The sequence below is a fragment of the Crinia signifera genome, chromosome 6 (genome assembly GCF_055691185.1).
Source record: "Crinia signifera chromosome 6, ASM5569118v1, whole genome shotgun sequence".
In the NCBI taxonomy this organism is placed as follows: domain Eukaryota; kingdom Metazoa; phylum Chordata; class Amphibia; order Anura; family Myobatrachidae; genus Crinia; species Crinia signifera.
Window position 1 is genome coordinate 224,304,642 of NC_139222.1, and position 22,630 is coordinate 224,327,271.

Here is a 22,630-nt window from a genome sequence, read left to right on the forward strand (position 1 = left end):
ACGCACCAGCCAATCAGATCCCAACTGTCATATTTCAAACACAGCTGATTGGCTGGTGCGTTAACTCTTCCAAGTTATCTCCACTTTATCTCCAGTTTATCTCTTCTCCAGGCTTAATACATCTGCCCCTGTAACGGAAGCTGCTGCGCTATATAAGACGCTGTAACGGAATCTGCTGCACTATATATGACGCTTCACTCCCTATCTTCGTCATCTACAATAAGGCCCACAATAGCAGAGTCATCAGAGAACTTTTGTAGATGACAGGTTGATGAATTATATGTGAAATCTGCAGTATAGAGGGTAAAGAGAAATGGTGCCAAAACCGTTCCCTGAGGTGCCCCTGTACTACAAATAATAGTATCAGAATGGCACTCACTGGTCCTCACATACTGTGGGCGGTTAGTAAGGTAATCCAGGATCCAGGTGATTAGATGATGATCCACCCCAGAGTTGACCAGTTTTTCCCCCAGAAGCATGGGCTGGATGGTGTTAAAAGCACTGGAGAAGTCAAAGAACATTATTCTCACGGTGGCCCCAGCCCTCTCCAGATGAGGTAGGGATCTCTGCATTAAATATATGACAGCGTCATCCACACCAATTCCCGGCTGATAAGCAAACTGCAATGGGTCCATAGAAGTTCTCATCAGGGGTCAAAGATAGCCTAGGACCAACCTCTCCAGGGACTTCATCAGCTGAGATGTCAGCAGAACAGGCCTATAGTCATTGAAGTCCTTGGGACGTGATGACTTTGGCACAGGTACCACACATGAGGTTTTCCACAGCTTTGGTACCCTCTTTTGCTCCAGACTTAGATTAAAGAGGGTTGCCACTATCCCACACAGCTGCCCAGCACAGGACTTAAGTGCTCGTGAACTAATACCATCTGGACCCTCAGCCTTCCTTACATTACACCTACTTAGTTCTCTCCTCACCTGATTTGTTGTAAAGGACAGGGTGGAGGCGATAGGGATAGTAGAGCTATGCCCTGGCTTGGGTTATTGAGAACACCGCTGTTGGTGATGACAGTTTACCGGGGGTGAAGTGACAGCCTGAGGGTCATGTTGGGAGGTATGGAGGCAGCAAATCAATACATCTAGGATATTTTAATAGCGACGATGCTTTCCCTTTCAAGGCAGACACTCGTGAATTACACAGGTTCTGTGGCTGATTAAAGGACCTTATTTTGGTTGACTCGCAACTTGCGAGTCCCCCAGATGCCGGCTGATGATTTGATGGTCGGCGACTAGGATTTCCGGGAATCTCGAGAAATCGGTGGCAACCCTCAAGGAGGCTTTTTCAGTTTCCCGGATTCCTGAAAAAGCCTCCTGTCCAGCCCTCCACTCTCTCTCTACCCGTGCCCGTGTGCCGACGCTGCTGGCTGCCTGCTTCCGGAATTGTATGCACTATTCCCCCACAGCCTGTAGACAGAGAGACTCGCGAGATGATGATGTCACATGTGGGTGTGACAGGGAAATAGTGCATCCGATGCCGGGAGCACATTATTAACAGGGGTGGGGGGGTATCTCCACAAATCACCAATGACTGAAGTGGCAACCCTATTGGCGACTGAGCTGCCTCTGTCTCTGCAGAAATTTCTGCTCTGCAGAAATCTCTCTGTGTTTTACAATGCACAGGAGAATGGAGGACAGGAGGACTGTGGACAGCGGGAGCACCAGGCACTTGCCTGCACCACGCTCTAGTATATGTATCCACTTTCACTGCTGGGCTGTGTTAATCTATGTTCACTGAGGGACAGGCCGATTCCTAAAGGCCCATACACACACTACGATGTCTTTATGATGATGAACGACCCCATTATAAATCACCTCCTGAACAACCCAGAACAACTTCGTTCAGGGTAATTTAAGAGTTGATTCTTTTAACATCATCTAGTGTTTATGCTGTAAATGACGGACGACTACCAACGATGCGCGTACCGGTAGTTAAAGACCATAGCCATCGTCCATGCATGTAGGTCAGTTTGGCTATGGTCCTTAACATTGTTTGTTTTTTCAAGAGAAAAAGGTCCTGCATCTTTTATGTTCATTTGTCATCCGTCGTGCACCAACGAATACCTACAATGCTGAGGTAGTTCATTTTCACTTCAAGGGTGATAACGAACGCTGGTAGTTAACGATGTGACACATTGTTGTGTGTGTAGGGACCTTTACTCATCACATCTGTGCACTGTGATCAAGCCCCACCTCCAAATTTAAGCACCACCTCCGAATTTCCCTGCACTATTTCCCTGCAAGACGGGACTTCAGGGGGCAGAGGCTCTCTCATTCTCTGGTGGTGGTGACTGCACAGATGAACAGAACACTCACAGAAGACAGGTTCTGGATCCTACCATGAATGAGTGGATGCCTTACAGATAAGTTCACCTGTATCCAACTATGTTCTAGCATCCAATATGCTGCCATGTGCTTTTGAATTCTTCTTTTTTTCCTACATAAAAAGTTTTTGAATACATGTTGTAATGTTGGTGTGCAGATTTCTCTCCTTCCTAGTGAAGGTTAGCATATGAAATTTCTTTATGCGATCAGCACCCATAAGTCAAGTTGAACAGTGTGCGGTTTTTCTCTCTCAAATCTATAATTATATATATATATATATATATAAATATATATATATATATATACAACACACAAAATTCCTAGATTTGCGCTAATCCTATACAACAAAAGGTCGCTAATGGCACTTAGCCCCCTACTAGTGAGGCTACACCAAACAAATACCACCACAATAGTGCCAAATAGCGCCCAGTAGTTACACTAGTCTTTCCTGTCTAAACCATCCAAAGACACATTTTTACACATAAAAATACATTTATTATAAAATCGCTTTAAAACAATTTGTTCACAGTTGTTTCTCAACAGAGGATTTTCTTTTAAACAATGGATGTATTTAAAAGCCCGACGCATTTCGTCTCACTACGAGACTTCATCAGGGGTACTTTACATATATCTATAAATAAAACATATTGATCAGACAAGGAAAGACATACAATTTTACTTATTTACATTTTTACAGATTGTCCAATATAGATGAAGAACAGATGGATTTTATACATTTATTTTGATACTAGATGTAGTATTTACTTTCGCTACATATGTATATAAGAGATAGGAGGTTTTTCTATTATTATTAATAATTATTTTCATTTTTAAATATTATTTTTGAACTCTCCATAATTCAATGGAAAGATTTAAAGTCAAACTTCGGAAAAAAGTTCAAGCGGGAGGAAGGAAAAAAGAATAAAAGAAAGAAAAAGGCGTGGAAAATTTCAGCCTGATCTTCTTTTGCTAGATTTTTACTATCCCATAATTTCATGAAGTAAAAACATATCATACCTTATTTGATCTGTATAGAGATTTCTCAATAATGAATAAGTTTCAGTATTGGTATTACTGTCAATGGTTCAGAAATGATTCCTCACTGGATGTACTACAACCATTAATAAAAAGATATAGGTTTAAACTGATGGTATCAATTTAATCTTGATTAATTGTATGTATTTATTAAGTTCAGGTTTTACCTTCAATTTATAATCTGTTTAACTGGTCCATAGTCATTCTTCTTTTTTAGAAATGAAGGACATCTAATAAATTTAATAAATATAATAAGTTTGTAGGAAACATGTTCATCCCATTTAAGTTTTTTTACCAAAAAAATGAATATGTAAAAAAATGTATTTATGAGCATATACATACCGATTAAATGTTTGATTTTTGATAAAACAGGTATTTGCGCAATCAATGCGCCTCCACGAATATAAAAGTCCGTGATTTGGACCCCAATTCAGAATTTTTCTATAAAAGGGGGGAGGGTGTATTAGAGTTTATTTTAGGCAAATTATAAATATCCCCTATATAATTCTATACATATAGGATTTTTACATACCTCCTATGGATAGATAATCCTATAGTCCTTTAGAGACAGAATTTTCAAATGGACAAGGAAAATTCCTAATAAACATCACATGAAAATATTGTATTACAATCAAAGTTTAAAGTAGCAAACACTATTTCCAACCACATTCCCTTAGAATCTAATAGCATTTATATACCTGGTATCTCCAGTAGTTGTGTTCTCCTCTGTGTCCAATGTGCAAGTGATCTCTGTGTGTCCAGATCTCCTTTTTATAGGGAGTATCTGTGACCTCACTTCCTGTGTTTCAATTAATTGTGTATTTTAGTGTTTTTTGTATATATATATATATATATGAGATTATTTATATTAGTTTATATAATTAATTGTGCCTTCTTTATTTATTTGTTTTTAAGTGAATAATAATTCTTTTTTACAATAGTGTTAAAGTGAGTTTAATACTCCTATCACTGTGCTCTTAATTATTAAATTTAAAATCCCCTATTAAGGTGATCTAAATGTGCTTCATTACATATTCCCTTTATAATCCTGAAATTTTTAATATAAATAGTGAAAATGCCTTAATAGGCTTGTTTGCGTTCCACCCACGGACTGGTGGAACGCACCGCCATCTTAGTTCTATAACTATGAATCTGTAGTGCATTGCGCTCCGTAATATGCCTTAATAGGCTTGTTTGCGTTCCACCCACGAACTGGTGGAACGCACCGCCATCTTGGTTCTATAACTATGAACCTGTAGTGTATTGTGTTCCACCATGTATCAGGTGGAACACTTTGTCACATTGCCGGAAGTTCTTTCGCCGGCACTTCTTATAGGTATCCTGCGTTCCACCCTTTTACCAGGTGGAACGCACCGCCATTATATGTGTTATTTAGCGCCGGAGGTGTTTCTCTCGGCTATTAGCTTAACTGCGCTGGCGTCGTGCATTCCATTAGATTATTCCTTGGAGCGCAATGTATTGACATCATGCGTTCCATTAGACTACTCTTTGGAGCGCAATTTTACTTGTCTACTTCTATATAGAAGAGAGTTTTATAATTACAACATATAGAAAGGATCTGGAAGTCTTTTGTGTTAATAGTCCATCATAATTATTAAAATACAGATTTGATTAAAGCCTTAAACCTCCGGGATAGTTATTTGGAAAACAGTGTTTGCTTTACCCTCTTCAATCCATATAGACCTTGACTCGGTTTTTATTCTGAGTCTTGGTGGAATACTATTTAAGACAAGAAAGTTCTTCCACCTATCCAAATGGCAGCTATTAGCCGGGATATAACTGCCATTTGGATAGGTGGAAGAACAATGTTCCCTATGCCCAATTCGTCAGAATTCGAAAGAATTGTAGCAGTTTAGAAACATACTGGGAACAGTCTGATTTACTTGCTAAAAACTTTCTGGAAAGAGGATATCAAAATTCGAGTATCCGAAAAGATCAGGAAAGAGCATCCATATTAAATAGACAGGATCTCCTTCAGATAAAGGAAAAACCTATTCCTAAAAAATTGAGAACATTCATCACACAATTTAGCCAAGAAAATAAACAAATTACTAAATGTCTCCAGAAACATTGGTACCTTTTAAAAATGGACCCCGTTCTAGGCCCACACCTTCCTGACCGACCAGATATTGTCTTTAGGAAGGCAAAAAATCTTAAAAGTATACTGGCTCCTAGTAAACTTAAACAAGTTAAAAATCCAGATCCCCCATCACAAATAGGGAGTATGTTTGATAGGAAGGGATTATATCCTTGTAACAGATGTATCTGTTGCCAACATGTAGATAGGAAGGGCCCTAGTATTCCAGAGAATCTAAAAAGAGAGTACAGGATGCATAATGTGGTAACATGTAACTCCACATACGTGGTGTATATTGTGAAATGCGGTTGTAATTTATCGTATATAGGTAAAACTAAGAGAAATCTGAAATTACGCATCCAGGAGCATTTACGTAACATAAAGAGAAAAGTGCAGACACATAGCTTACCTAGACATTTTGAACGTAAGCACAACTCTGAAGTAAGCTCCTTTAAATTTTCCGTCCTAGAACAAATTAAGGATGATCCAAGAGGAGGAGATAAAGATAAATTACTAACTATGAGAGAATCCTTTTGGATTTATTCCATTGATACTATGACTCCAAAGGGACTTAATGAATGCATAGAAATCACCCCTTTTCTTTAGGTTAAACCTTGTATGGGTATATTCCAGCCGCATTAATGTTTCACTTGTATGTGGAAATGTTCTTGTAAAAGTTATTCGTGTACAAACTTTACCCGGATCAAAGTGGATTTCATCTTGTGCTATTTATTGTGTAAATTATACTTGTATGCTATGTGCTTACAACTTTATGTCGGTATTTATGTCAGTTACTTCTTTGTAATACTTTTACGATATAATGTACAAATATGAAATTGTAACAATCTGCTACCTATTAGCTCCTCCCCCTTTTTGCGATATATCAATAAGTACACTTTAAATGTCTACAACTCTGTATATGTATAACAAAAGGTATGAATATATTATCTTCAATTGTCATCCTGTATTCTGTGCTATGTCTTAAATAGTATTCCACCAAGACTCAGAATAAAAACCGAGTCAAGGTCTATATGGATTGAAGAGGGTAAACGTAAAAATCCTTTTGTAAAGCAAACACTGTTTTCCAAATAACTATCCCGGAGGTTTAAGGCTTTAATCAAATCTGTATTTTAATAATTATGATGGACTATTAACACAAAAGACTTCCAGATCCTTTCTATATGTTGTAATTATAAAACTCTCTTCTATATAGAAGTAGACAAGTAAAATTGCGCTCCAAAGAGTAGTCTAATGGAACGCATGATGTCAGTACATTGCGCTCCAAGGAATAATCTAATGGAACGCACGACGCCAGCGCAGTTAAGCTAATAGCCGAGAGAAACACCTCCGGCGCTAAATAACACATATAATGGCGGTGCGTTCCACCTGGTAAAAGGGTGGAACGCATGATACCTATAAGAAGTGCCGGCGAAAGAACTTCCGGCAATGTGACAAAGTGTTCCACCTGATACATGGTGGAACACAATACACTACAGGTTCATAGTTATAGAACCAAGATGGCGGTGCGTTCCACCAGTTCGTGGGTGGAACGCAAACAAGCCTATTAAGGCATATTACGGAGCGCAATGCACTACAGATTCATAGTTATAGAACTAAGATGGCGGTGCGTTCCACCAGTCCGTGGGTGGAACGCAAACAAGCCTATTAAGGCATTTTCACTATTTATATTAAAAATTTCAGGATTATAAAGGGAATATGTAATGAAGCACATTTAGATCACCTTAATAGGGGATTTTAAATTTAATAATTAAGAGCACAATGATAGGAGTATTAAACTCACTTCAACACTATTGTAAAAAAGAATTATTATTCACTTAAAAACAAATAAATAAAGAAGGCACAATTAATTATATAAACTAATATAAATAATCTCATATATATATATACAAAAAACACTAAAATACACAATTAATTGAAACACAGGAAGTGAGGTCACAGATACTCCCTATAAAAAGGAGATCTGGACACACAGAGATCACTTGCACATTGGACACAGAGGAGAACACAACTACTGGAGATACCAGGTATATAAATGCTATTAGATTCTAAGGGAATGTGGTTGGAAATAGTGTTTGCTACTTTAAACTTTGATTGTAATACAATATTTTCATGTGATGTTTATTAGGAATTTTCCTTGTCCATTTGAAAATTCTGTCTCTAAAGGACTATAGGATTATCTATCCATAGGAGGTATGTAAAAATCCTATATGTATAGAATTATATAGGGGATATTTATAATTTGCCTAAAATAAACTCTAATACACCCTCCCCCCTTTTATAGAAAAATTCTGAATTGGGGTCCAAATCACGGACTTTTATATTCGTGGAGGCGCATTGATTGCGCAAATACCTGTTTTATCAAAAATCAAACATTTAATCGGTATGTATATGCTCATAAATACATTTTTTTACATATACATTTTTTTGGTAAAAAAACTTAAATGGGATGAACATGTTTCCTACAAACTTATTATATTTATTAAATTTATTAGATGTCCTTCATTTCTAAAAAAGAAGAATGACTATGGACCAGTTAAACAGATTATAAATTGAAGGTAAAACCTGAACTTAATAAATACATACAATTAATCAAGATTAAATTGATACCATCAGTTTAAACCTATATCTTTTTATTAATGGTTGTAGTACATTCAGTGAGGAATCATTTCTGAACCATTGACAGTAATACCAATACTGAAACTTATTCATTATTGAGAAATCTCTATACAGATCAAATAAGGTATGATATGTTTTTACTTCATAAAATTATGGGATAGTAAAAATCTAGCAAAAGAAGATCAGGCTGAAATTTTCCACGCCTTTTTCTTTCTTTTATTCTTTTTTCCTTTTTTCCTTCCTCCCGCTTGAACTTTTTTCCGAAGTTTGACTTTAAATCTTTCCATTGAATTATGGAGAGTTCAAAAATAATATTTAAAAATGAAAATAATTATTAATAATAATAGAAAAACCTCCTATCTCTTATATACATATGTAGCGAAAGTAAATACTACATCTAGTATCAAAATAAATGTATAAAATCCATCTGTTCTTCATCTATATTGGACAATCTGTAAAAATGTAAATAAGTAAAATTGTATGTCTTTCCTTGTCTGATCAATATGTTTTATTTATAGATATATGTAAAGTACCCCTGATGAAGTCTCGTAGTGAGACGAAACGCGTCGGGCTTTTGCATACATCCATTGTTTAAAAGAAAATCCTCTGTTGAGAAACAACTGTGAACAAATTGTTTTAAAGCGTTTTATAATAAATGTATTTTTATGTGTAAAAATGTGTCTTTGGATGGTTTAGACAGGAAAGACTAGTGTAACTACTGGGCGCTATTTGGCACTATTGTGGTGATATATATATATATATATATATATATATATATATATATATATATATAGTGTGTGTGGGGAGACTCGGGACTAGGATAAATAACTTCACGTAGCCAAAATCCTCGGTTAACGTTTCAGCCTTTTAATAGGCTTTTGTCAAAACAGCTTACATAAAAAATCAGTGAACACTCACCTCTATAAGTAAGAGGTGAGTGTTCATATATTTTTTATGTAAGCTGTTTTGACAAAAGCCTGCTAAAAGGCTGAAACGTTAACCGAGGATTTCGGCTAAGTGGAGTTATTTTTCCTAGTCCCGAGTGCCGCGTCTCCCCACACACTATGTAATCTGGACTCGCTGCGGCGTTTCCAGCAACGAGGGCACCGGGCAGCTAAGACATTACCAGGAGTCGAGTGCCGGCAAATCCGTACCATTATATATATATATATATATATATATATATATATATATAGGGGGTACAGGTGGTTTCGATGAAGGAATCCACTGCGTGGCACTCGTGGGTCTTATGCAACAAGTTATTTATTTCTTACAACGTTTCGGGGGTGCCTGGCCCCCGTCTTCAGGTAACAAACAACAGAATACAACCCCACCACCTCACCTTTTAAAACCGTGGCTGCTGCGTCCCCGGGCCCGCGGCGTCCTCGGTGCATCCCGGCGGAAGTCGTCAGATGACGCACTTCCGCTCTACGGTTGCTAGGCTACCTCCTAGCGTCGCCGGCTTCAGCCGTGCTTCCGGCTTGGTGTTACCAAGCAACGCTGATGCCCGATTCTGCCTAGGTTCCTATGCATGCAGCTGTATATAAAAACATGAATGATACATGTGTTACGCTGGGTACTGTCAGTGAAAGCACAGTTCAAACGTTATTAGCCATGATGATGTGAGGTACATTGCTGCATGATGACGACCTGTGTATCAACAGGGCGCAATGCACAACGCCTTCTCCTCACATAACCATACATAATAATCATACAAGACTTTAAACATCAAATCACAAGAGGTTAAAGATAAGAAAAAAGATTGATGAAAAATAGAAAGAGGCACACAGCAGTAGGAAAAATTAGGGAGGGGAGCAAGGAAAAGCATCAATAGACTGGGTTATAGCAACGCATTCCATGTGATGCGTTCATTCAATCCGTTGGGTGAGACTGTTCCCAGACGGAATATCCAGTTGGCTTCCAACTTCAAAAGGATCTTTTGGCGATCTCCTCCTCTGGTCAAAGGTGGCACATGATCTATGATCATGTATTTCAGTGAGGAGAGGGCATGTCCACAGTTCTTGAAATGGACCGCTACCGGGTGATCCATTGGTTTATCACTTAAAGCAGCCATGCGTTCTTTAAACTGTCTGGTCGACATGCCGACATAATAAAGTCCGCATGGACAAATGATGATATACACTATGTATTTAGTGCTGCAGGTCACGGAATGTCTAATTTTGTATTCCTTCTGGCTGTGTGGATCTTTAAATGAGTTCCCCATGATCAAATACTGGCAGGTTACACATTTTATACATCTGTAACATCCGTGGCGTTTCACTTGGACATGGATACTGAGACTCCTGTCAAACCCTGTGATGTCGGTGTGGACCAGTTTATCGCGGAGGTTCCTTCCTCTATGGTAACATACGGTACCATTGCTCGTGTTGCCTGGAAGCACTTCAGGTCTTGATCTGTGGCTATTATAGGCCATAGGGCTCTATTGGCCACTGGTAGTACCGGGCTATTCGAATCAAAGGTGGTTGTCCGAAGGAAGATTTTTTCATCCTTATGTTTTGCAGGTGACAGCAATTTTCGTCTGTCCAGTTTAAGGACTCTGGTTTTGGACGATTCCAGTTGTTTCAGAGGGTATCCCCGTTCACGGAACTTGGTGATAATGTAATCAAGTTGGATAGGCAGATCTGTTGGATTGCTGCAGATCCGTGCTGCTCTCAACATCTGCGAATACGCCAGTCCTTTTTTAAAGGGTTGGTGGATGATGACTACCTGCCAGTAAAAGGGTATTACAGTCGGTGCTTTTGTAGTAGATATTTGTAGAGATTTTGCAGTTCTTTATTGACACCTCCACATCCAAGAAGTTGACTTTATCGTAACTCCACGTGTGTGTCAATTTTATAGGGCCCGGTTGGTCATTGATGGTATTTATAAGGCATTCCAGTTGATCGGGCGGTCCCTCCCACAGCATGAATAAGTCGTCGATAAATCGACATAGCATAATGATGTGTCGACTAAAAATGTTGTTGGAGAATGAAAAATTTTCTTGTGCCACCATAAATGTGTTGGCATAGGAGGGTGCCACGGCTGATCCCATGGCACACCCCTCCTTCTGTAAGTACAGTTGGCCATCGAAGAGAAAGTAGTTTCGGGTTAGTACCAGCTCCAGTACGTGTAAAAACAAACTCTTATCGAATGTAAAAGAGTCCCCCAGCTCCTCCAGCAACCTCTGCATAGCTAGAAGACCCTGTTGGTGCGGGATGGACGTGTAAAGCGCAGTTACATCCATGCTACACATGATGGTATTTGGAGTAATTTCAGTTACTGCCTCCAGTCTGTTGAGAAAGCTTGTTGTGTCTTTCAAGTGTATATCCTGAGATACCACGAACGGTTGTATCAATGTATCAAGTAATTGTGACACCGGTTGATAAAGGCTGTTTCTCGCCGATATTATCGGACATCTTGGAGGTGATTTTGCATTTTTGTGTAATTTAGGAACGATATACAATACTGGTGTAACTGGAAACTTGGTAGTAAGGGCCACAGCCAATTTCTCATTAATTTTCTTCTCCTTAACTGCTGAGTTTAGAATCCCAGCCAGTTCCTTGCTGTATTCATCTGTGGGATCCTTAAATAATTTTTTATACACATTGGGGTTGGATAATTGGTTGAGTTGTTCGGATCTATAGTCACTGAGGATCATAATCACGATAGCCCCGCCCTTGTCGGCGGGGCGGATGACTATGCTCTTGTCCTCGCTGAGGCTTTTCAAAGCTTGATTCTCTGCTGTGGACAGATTGGAATGATATGGAGTTGTGGCAGCTTGAAACCTATTCATGGATTTATCCATGAGCCTGGTGTATGTTTTAATTGAGGCGTTATTTGAGGGTGGGTCGAAAGTAGACTTGCTGTGTGTTTGCAAAAACTTAGAGACCGGGCTGACTGCAGTATTTTCAGGTTAATCCTGAAAGTGCTCTTTCAAACGTAGTTTCCTATTCATTCGATGTAAATCGATTTGCCACTCAAACGCATTGTGGCGGTTGGTGGGTATGAATGAAAGTCCTTTCTGTAAAAGCTGGTGCTCGCAGTCAGTAAGCGGTCGGTCAGAAAGATTGAAAATATTGTCTACTTTTTTTTTGTTGGCCTTGAAGATCCTCTCCCTCTGGCCTCCTCTGCGGGTTTTTTTGTGCCTCGACCCTTTCGGGTTGTTACTCCTAAAGGGGGCTTTTGTACTGTACTGTCACCGGAATCAACAGGGGCAAAGTCACTATCAGATGCTGACAAGCGAAGTGAGCGTTCTTTACCTTGATGGCGACCACGCCAGTTTCGTCTTGATTGAAAATTCTGGCTCCTGAACGTGGGTTCAGTCCCAGTAAGCCAGCGATACACCTGATTTGATTCGTAGTCTGACTTCACTGTGGCCAATTTGGTCTTTTTAAAGCGTACCAGTTCACGGCGGTACGTATCACATTGTGTTTTTAGCTTGGCAGACCATGTCGAAAAGTCTGGTGCCTGTAGGGTCTGCTCACATTCACGTTTCAAGGTGTCCAATTTGGCTCTAGTTATCTTGAGCTCTTTGCCAGCCTCTTCCACCACAAGCAGCCTCAAGTCCATGCTGCATTTGTTTAGGACTGCAATCCAACGCCTGCAGAACTCTGGACTTGATCTGCCTATGGTGGGCACGTTTCTGACTCTAAACTTCCGAGGGATGAGTCGTTGTCTCCAATAATCAGACAGTGACTGTCCGTGCAGCAGATAGTCTATTTCACGTTTTTGTAGTTTAAGCAGAGAGAAATAAAGATCCTCACTCTCTGGGTTACCAGCTGGTTCCTCTGCAAATAGAATATGTGATGCTTCCTCCTCAGAGAAATATAGGAGCTCCCCTACTGGGGTAATGACAGCTGCTGATGCTGTGTTCTGTAGATCCATGGCTAAAGGTATTCGCTTGTCAAAAGGTGTACAAGGAATGTGGACAATAAAGAGTAGGTGCCCCGCTCCTGGAGATCCTTGTTGGGATGCTGGTAGATACGGGTGCTGCGAGCTGGCACTCTAGTTAAAGTTGTCAGGTGCCATGGTGCCGTCACATAAGTCATGCAGGGTACAGGTGGTTTCGATGAAGGAAACCACTGCGTGGCATTTGTGGGTCTTATGCAACAAGTTATTTATTTCTTACAACGTTTCGGGGGTGCCTGGCGCCCATCTTCAGGTAACAAACAACAGAATACAACCCCACCACCTCACCTTTTAAAACCGTGGCTGCTGCATCCCCGGGCCCGCGGCGTCCTCCGTGCATCCCGGCGGAAGTCGTCAGATGACGCACTTCCGCTCTACGGTTGCTAGGCTACCTCCTAGCGTCGCCGGCTTCAGCCGTGCTTCCGGCTTGGTGTTACCAAGCAACGCTGATGCCCGATTCTGCCTAGGCTGCTATGCATGCAGCTGTATATAAAAACATGAATGATACATGTGTTACGCTGGGTACTGTGAGTGAAAGCACCGTTTAAACGTTATTAGCCATGATGATGTGAGGTACATTGCTGCATGATGACGACCTGTGTATCAACAGGGCGCAATGCACAACGCCTTCTCCTCACATAAACATACATAATAATCATACAATACTTTAAACATCAAATCACAAGAGGGTAAAGATAAGAAAAAAGATTGATGAAAAATAGAAAGAGGCACACAGCAGTAGGAAAAATTAGGGAGGGGAGCAAGGAAAAGCATCAATAGACTGGGTTATAGCAACGCATTCCATGTGATGCGTTCATTCAATCCGTTGGGTGAGACTGTTCCCAGACAGAATATCCAGTTGGCTTCCAACTTCAAAAGGATCTTTTGGCGATCTCCTCCTCTGGTCAAAGGTGGCACATGATCTATGATCATGTATTTCAGTGAGGAGAGGGCATGTCCACAGTTCTTGAAATGGACTGCTACCGGTTGATCCATTGGTTTATCACTTAAAGCAGCCTTAATTGCCGATCTGTGCATGGCCATGCGTTCTTTAAACTGTCTGGTCGACATGCCGACATAATAAAGTCCGCACGGACAAATGATGATATACACTATGTATTTAGTGCTGCAGGTCACGGAATGTCTAATTTTGTATTCCTTCTGGCTGTGTGGATCTTTAAAAGAGTTCCCCATGATCAAATACTGGCAGGTTACACATTTTATACATCTGTAACATCCGGGGTGTTTTACTTGGACATGGATACTGAGACTCCTGTCAAACCCTGTGATGTCGGTGTGGACCAGTTTATCGCAAAGGTTCCTTCCTCTATGGTAACATACGGTACCATTGCTCGTGTTGCCTGGAAGCACTTCAGGTCTTGATCTGTGGCTATTATAGGCCATAGGGCTCTATTGGCCACTGGTAGTACCGGGCTTACTGAGACTCCTGTCAAAACCTGTGATGTCGGTGTGGACCAGTTTATCGCGGAGGTTCCTTCCTCTACGGTAACATACCATTGCTTGTGTTGCCTGGAAGCACTTCAGGTCTTAATCTGTGGCTATTATAGGCCATAGGGCTCTATTGGCCACTGGTAGTACCGGGCTATTCGAATCAAAGGTGGTTGTCCAAGGGAAGATTTTATATATATATATATATATATATATATATATATATATATATGTATGGGAAAAGGGGGTTTTTCCAGAGGGCGCTAGCCAATAACAATCAGGTACAAAACCCTTATTGGGGTATCACAAATACATCTAATATACACATAAAACTGCTTAATACAGGATGAGGCACATATGCTTGTACAGGTTCACATGAATATTGTTCGATTCCGTAGAAAATTTTCTACTGAATCGAACAATATTCATGTGAACCTGTACAAGCATATGTGCCTCATCCTGTATTAAGCAGTTTTATGTGTATGTGTATATTAGATGTATTTGTGATACCCCAATAAGGTTTTTTTTCCACTTTTATATTAAACGGTAAAAACCGATCTGTACATGATTGTTATTGGCTAGCGCCCTCTGGAAAACCCCCCTTTTCCCATCTCTATTTTGGGTCTTGTCTAACAGAGGACCCCCCAGAGGTGCTGCTCCCACCTTCTCGAGCGCAGAAAGGGTACCCCCATTTTGCTATATATATATATATATATATATATATATATATATATATATATATATATATATATATATATATATACAAATTGTTTGAGATTTTTGGTCCTGACGACGGGGTAACACCCAAAACAGTGTTGACCGCCTCACATTAAACTTGATACACGTAAGCCCTGGAGTGACGCCTCATCTGTCTCACTTGTATTTGGTGGAGTCTTTCTACCTTGGAAGGCACCCAGGCAATATCTCCTTGAGTGCGAGGAGTGACGGACACTACTTTGATCTATATATAGAGAGAGACACCGCTTGTGTCCCTGGTCCTGGTGGGGTACATGTGTCCGTGCTGTCGCCGCGTGGTGACAGTGGTACTGTGTGCACCGGTGCCATGCTGGGCATGAGCGGCATGAGACCTGAACCGCCATGTGTGTTTGTGCCTGGTTAGGCCTCTGTCTGAATGCCGGCAATTTGCAGCTGCGTGCACTCACTGCCGGCTGAAACCTGTCGCCCCTCTGGCGGCTGCCATCTTTTCGGTTACCTCAGCCTGTCCTGTGCGGCTCCGCCTCCCCTGTCAATAGGCTAACCAATAGCCGCACAGTTCACCTGTTAAGTACTGACTGACCGGGTTAGACTGGCAGTCAGTACAATGATGTCTCTGCCTAAGCATCATTGCTCCGGTCTGGCTCTGTAGTTTTCCTGCTACAATCCTCATGTCTTCAAGTGAAGTACTCTCCTGCTGATCGTCTCACTGCTCTTTTTGTGTACCACGGACTCCACTGCCGCCAATGCGGACCGAGTAAGGTTAGCCCCCCAAAGGGGTACTATCTTACTTCTCTTTCCCGATGGTAATTATTCCACGGTCACCTTTGATTGCAGCCACGATCCAATCCAGCAAGGACAGACTTCTTCATCATTTCTTTATTCATCCAATCCTCCAACCCATCCTCCAATCATCCAACCAATCCTCCAATCATCTAACCAATCCTCCAATCATCCAACCAATCTTCCAACCAATCATCCAATCCTCCAACCAACCATCCAATCTTCCAGTTATCCTTCAACCTTCACCCCAATCTTCAATTCTTCAACCAATTATTCAATTATCCAATCAAACCTCCAATTCTTCTGTTATCCTTCAATTCTTCAATCAACATTCCAATAATCTTCTCAAGTACCACGCATCGTCACATTCTACAATAAAGTATTGGACTATTGACTTTCTCTATTGCATAACCTACAGTATATTAATTGTGCCATCAGTATCAACTTGTATTACAGTATCTTTATTAAACCCGTTTAATTTTATCCTATTGTTTCACTCCCTTCTGTCGTGGATGCATCATCCTTACATTAAAGCACCCAGCCTCCGTTACACTACAGCTGGTGCTTCTAAGAACGTGACAGTTTGTACTGAATCCATGGATCCAGCATCAGGTCAGGAGAGAGGCACTGTTCCTGTACAACAACTTGCGGCTCGCCTGGATCAACAGGAGGCCGCTCAGGAGCAAGTTATTCATGCCCTCCAGAGCCTGACAAAAGACTGGACACTCTTCAAACTACGTTGCAAAAAGGCCAGGGGTCTGTAGTTACATCGGCACCATCGCCTAGACCCATGTCCACAGCGACAGGAGTAACTGCTCATCTTCAACTTCCTACTCCAACTAAATTCGATGGGAACCCCAAAAACTGTAAGGGCTTCATCAATCAATGTGAAATTCATCTTGAGCTTCAATCATCATATTTCCCTACCGAAAGGTGGCTTATGTGATATCTCTCCTCACAGGTTCAGCTCTCAATTGGGCATCTCCCTTGTGGGAAAAGTCAGATCCTCTACTAGCAGACTATGCCCGGTTCATCTCAACTTTTAGAATCATCTTTGACGAACCAGGGCGTCTCAGCTCCGCTGCTACAGAAATTCTATGGCTGCGCCAAGGATCCAGGTCGGTAGGTCAATACCTGATCCAATTCAAAATCCTAGCGGCTGAATTGGCGTGGAATGAGGAGGCATTTCTAGCAGCATTTATGAATGGACTCTCAAAATCAAATATGAGCTTGCTGCTAGAGACCTGCCCCCCAGGCTAGAAGATTTAATCTCATTATGCACCAAAATTGATCTGAGACTCAGAGAGAGGAATCAAGAGAGAGATCGAACTGACCCTAAACTCATTTTTTTTGCTTCCAAACCCTCTTCATTGCCAACGGAAGAACCTATGCAGGTCAACCGTTCCAAACTAACACCAGCTGAGCGTAAACGTCGTCTAGATGAACACTTTTGTCTTTATTGTGCTGATCCCCAGCATGCCGTTGATTCCTGTCCCAAGAAGCCGGGAAACGCCAGAACCTAACCTGTATAAGAGAGGGCAGGTTAGGGGTTGTTAATTCCTCTCTAAATAACAAAGACTGTATTCTTCAAGTTTCCCTGCAGGTTAAACATCAGCTAAGACACTTGCCAGCTCTTCTCAATTCAGGCGCAGCAGAAAGCTTCATCACCACTGATGTTGTTAATCGTTGGAACCTACCCACTATTCCGCTTCACTGCCCTGTATACCTCACTGCGGTAGATGGGAGTCGTATTTTGGGAGAGGCTGTCACATTGAAACCTCAACCACTAACCCTGCAAATTGGTCTACATACAGAAAAAATACAGTGCTTTGTCATCCCAAAATCCTCCTACCCAATCGTCCTGGGCCTTCCCTGGCCTTCCCTGGTTATGTACCCATAATCCCAGTATCAATTGGGTAACGTCCCAGGTTCAAACTTGGAGTACTAATTGTACCAAATCATGTTTTAACTCTTTGGCACCTACTCGTCAAGTTTCCCTTCAGATGCCAGAAGGGTTACCTACTCAGTATCGAGACTTCTCTGATGTCTTTTCAAAACAAACCACTGATAAATTGCCTCCCCATCGTCCATGGGACGGTTCTATTGAACTAATACCAGGAAAAAAGCCTCCTCGAGGCCGTACTTACCCTTTGTCATTGCCTGAAACACAAGCCATGTCAGAATATATTGAAGAAAGCTTGGCCAAAGGTTTCATATGCCCTTCATCATCACCTGCAGGTGCAGGCTTCTTTTTTTAAAGAAAAAGGATGGAGGATTGCGTCCCTGTATTGACTATCGAGGGTTAAATGAAATTACGATAAAAAATCGTTATCCACTGCCACTCATCACAGAACCCTTCAACAGAATTAAAGGAGCTACTATCTTTACTAAATTAGATCTTCGCTGAGCCTATAATCTAATCCGCATTCATGAGGGAGATGAGTGGAAAACCGCTTTTAACACAAGAGATGGACACTATGGATATCTTGTCATGCCCTTTGGTCTAAGTAATGCTCCAGCAGTTTTTCAGTCTTATATGAATTAACTGTTTCGTGATCTCCTGTACAAACATGTGGTGGTCTATATTGACGATATCTTAATATTTGCCAACAGTGTCCAAAAACATCGAGAGATTGTCAGGGAGGTGCTCTCTCCCTCAGAAAAAACTTTCTCTTTTGTAAATTGGAAAAATGTACTTTTGATGTTCCATCCATACCTTTTCTAGGTTACATTGTATCAGGGTCCGGTCTGGAGATAGATCCAGCAAAGGTGGAAGCCATTCAGTCTTGGCCTCGTCCTCATACTCTTCGAGGGGTCCAAAGATTCCTCGGATTTGCGAATTATTACAGGAAATTCATTAAAGACTTTTCTACCGTTGTTGCTCCAATAACTGCTCTTACTCGCAAAAATGCCAAACCTTCTAAATGGGATACCAAAGCTGCTGATGCCTTTTTGTTACTCAAAAAGAAATTAATCTCTGCACCAGTGTTGACTCAACCAGATGTCAGTATACCTTTCACGCTAGAGGTAGATGCCTCTGCCATCGGCATAGAAGCAGTCCTTTCCCAAGTGAAAGCTGACGGACAAGTACATCCATGTGGCTTTTTCTCCCAAAAATTCTCCCCGGCAGAACAGAACTATGCTATAGGGCAGGGGTGGCCAACCCATCTGAGCTGAAGAGCCCCCAAAAAAATTCTGTTAAGACAAAGAGCCGCAACCATAAAAATGGGCGTGGCCTAGCTCCCAGAAGGCCACGCCCCATTTTAAATAGGGTGTGGCTTAGAATAACACGAATTTGGCCCTTATTCAGATATGATCGCAGTACAAATTTGTTCTCAAAATGTGCAACACCATGTACACTGCAGGAGGGGCAAATGTAACATGTGCAGGGAGAGTTACATTTGGTTGAGTTATTTTGTTTCTGTGCATGGAAAATATTGGCGGTTTTATTTTTACACTGCAAATTAGATTTCAGTTTCAACACACCCCACCCAAATCTAACTCTCTCTGCACGTTACATCTGCCCCATCTGCAGTGTACATGGTTTTTCCCATTTTGAAAACAAATTTGTGCTGCACTCAGATCTGAATAAGGGCCTTTGTGTAAACAAGCAGACAAGCACATGAAAAGACAACAACATGGAAAGAGTACATAAAATGTGTATTTAAAAAAAAAAATTTTTATTAACTTTTAACTTTGGAACAACAATCGATTTTCCTCCTGGGTCTGTGAGACAGATTTGTGTTAAATCCTCTTTAGCAGGAGCTAAAACGGTGGCACAATTAGCAGGAAAAATCTTTACATACATGAGCAACAGGTTCAGAAGATCAGCCATGACAACGTTGGTAAATTGCAGAATAGTCCAGCAGTAGGGTGGTGGCCAGAACACCGCCAGTGAAATATCAACCACCAGATTTATATAAAGAGCAAAAAGTCCCAATAACATTTCCAACAAAGAACAGGCAGTAATCAGGGCTACGAGCACCAGACACAGAAAGGCATAGATGCCTATTGTGCATTAGGATCAGAGTAGCTAAATAGTAGCACGCACAGGATGCCAGTACAAAAAGACAACGAGGGCACAGCCAGGCAGTTACCAAGTGAACAACCTGTAAAGTGCAGGGGAGCTTTAGGAGCACCGGTGAGTAGGTGTGGGGTGCCTATGGTCTCCCAGGCAGGATAATTTTTAAAATTTTCGGTGAAGCTCACTTACCCTGCGTCCGCACAGAAGCTCGGTCATGCCACGTCCCCTGCTGTCCTTTATCTTAGTGAGACTTCTGACAGTCCTTGTTATCAATCATTTTTTTAAATTCTGGGTCATATGCGGTTGTCGCTACTCGCAGTAATTCTCTTACATGTGTATCTGTTAGAACAGATCTATGCTTTGATTTAACTTGTTTTAGTGTAGAAAAAAAAGAGTCACAAAGGTAAGTAGAACCAAACATTGATAAAAGTCTGATTGCTGCACATTTGACATTGGGGTATTTCTCCATTGGTACAGTTCTCCAGAACTCAATTGTTCCATCTTTCAGGACAGATTTAAGTCTGTCATCCTCAGAAAATTCAAGCATCTCAATCTGTGACTAAAGGGGCTTTCAAAGTGTTGGCATCCGTATTGAAAGGGTCAACTAGGAATCTAATCTGAGGTCTTTTCAGCTGTAGATCATGGAATCTTTCCAGAAAGCTGTCTTTAAGTTCTTCAGTAAATATTGCATACCGTGCTGTGCTACTTTTTAATATATCAGGTACTTGTTCACTTTCCTTTAACAGTAAAGGAAAATGTGTTAGATCTCCCTTTTGAAGTTGAGTATTGAACAAATTGAGTGTGCTGATAAAAGAAAATATACTTTGCACCATGTCAGGCAGTATCTTGAATTTCCCTTGAAGATCCAGGTTGAGTCTGTCGAGATGCCGCAGCATGTCCACAAGAAATGCCAGGTCTAAAACCCATTGTGGATCTGACAGCTCAGGGTATTCCTTTGCTTTTGTTTCCATAAAAATCTTCACAGGGTTCAAAAGTTCCAAAAAACGAGATAAGACTTTACCTTTTGAAAGCCACCTTACGGTACAGTAAAGCGGCAGGTCGCCTGGAAGACCTTGGTCAAGCTCAGCAATGAGATTCCTGAATTGTCTGTGATTGAGAGCATGTGTGCGAATAAAATTGACTATTTTTAGGACAGGATCCATTACGTGATCCAAACGTAACTTTTTAGATACCAGTTGCTCCCGATGGATGATGCAGTGAAACGTCCAGAAGTCAGGGAACTGTTCGTCAGCCCGGCACAGTCCCACAAGGCCATTCACAGATCCAACCATGGATGGTGCCCCATCAGTTGCTATTGCTGTAAGCTTTGATATAGGCAACTTTGATTTAGCAATAACATCCATCAGTGTTTCTTTCACATCAATGCCCCGGGTTCTGTCTTTTAAAGGCATTATATCAAGGAGTTCTTCCTTGATTACACAATCCTTTGAAAAAGTCCGTACAAATATTGCCAATTGAGATTTGTCCTGGACATCACAAGACTCGTCTAGTGCAATGCTGAGGTATTCACATTTTTGAAGATCAGAAGTTAATTGAGATTCAACAGAAACATTTATGTCTCATATTCTATGCTCAACTGTATGTCGTGAGAGTTGAAGGTCTGAAACCATTTTTTTCAGAGATATATTTTCTGGGCACAGGATGGACACTACATCTGTGAGACATTTTTTAACAAATTCACCTTCATTATAAGGTTTTTTGGCACGGGCAATATTCCAAGCAACTTTATACGAGGCATGTGTAACTGTCTGAGAATGTTTGGAAAATTTCTGGAACACTTGTGTTTGTTTTGCAATTTGACCCTTCAGAGTTTTTACCTTGTGAGATCGTAGTTCAGTACCTTTAGGGAATTCCTCATCCATTTTAGCATGATGTGTGCTAAAATGACGGTGAAGATATGAACACTTGAAGTGTGTTAGTGCAGTCTGGCATATAAGACAGAGGGGTTTGCCTTTGTGATCTATGAAAAAATACAAATTTTCCCATTCCGGTAAGAATGTTCTGTGTTCATCCTCGTATTTTCGTTTATTTTGGTTGTTTTTTGCCATGTTAAAAGAGGCTCGGAATATTCTGCAATTACATAGAAAATAAAATACATTCATACGCTATCAAAAATGTTTAAATTAGGTCTGCAGACTATTATCAATCTATCATGTATATGGCACAAGTTCTGATTGCTGCACATTTGACATTGGGGTATTTCTCCATTGGTACAGTTCTCCAGAACTCAATTGTTCCATCTTTCAGGACAGATTTAAGTCTGTCATTCTCAGAAAATTCAAGCATCTCAATCTGTGTACTTGCTTCATCTGTGACTAAAGGGGCTTTCAAAGTGTTGGCATCCGTATTGAAAGGGTCAACTAGGAATCTAATCTGAGGTCTTTTCAGCTGTAGATCATGGAATCTTTCCAGAAAGCTGTCTTTAAGTTCTTCAGTAAATATTGCATACCGTGCTGTGCTACTTTTTAATATATCAGGTACTTGTTCACTTTCCTTTAACAGTAAAGGAAAATGTGTTAGATCTCCCTTTTGAAGTTGAGTATTGAACAAATTGAGTGTGCTGATAAAAGAAAATATACTTTGCACCATGTCAGGCAGTATCTTGAATTTCCCTTGAAGACC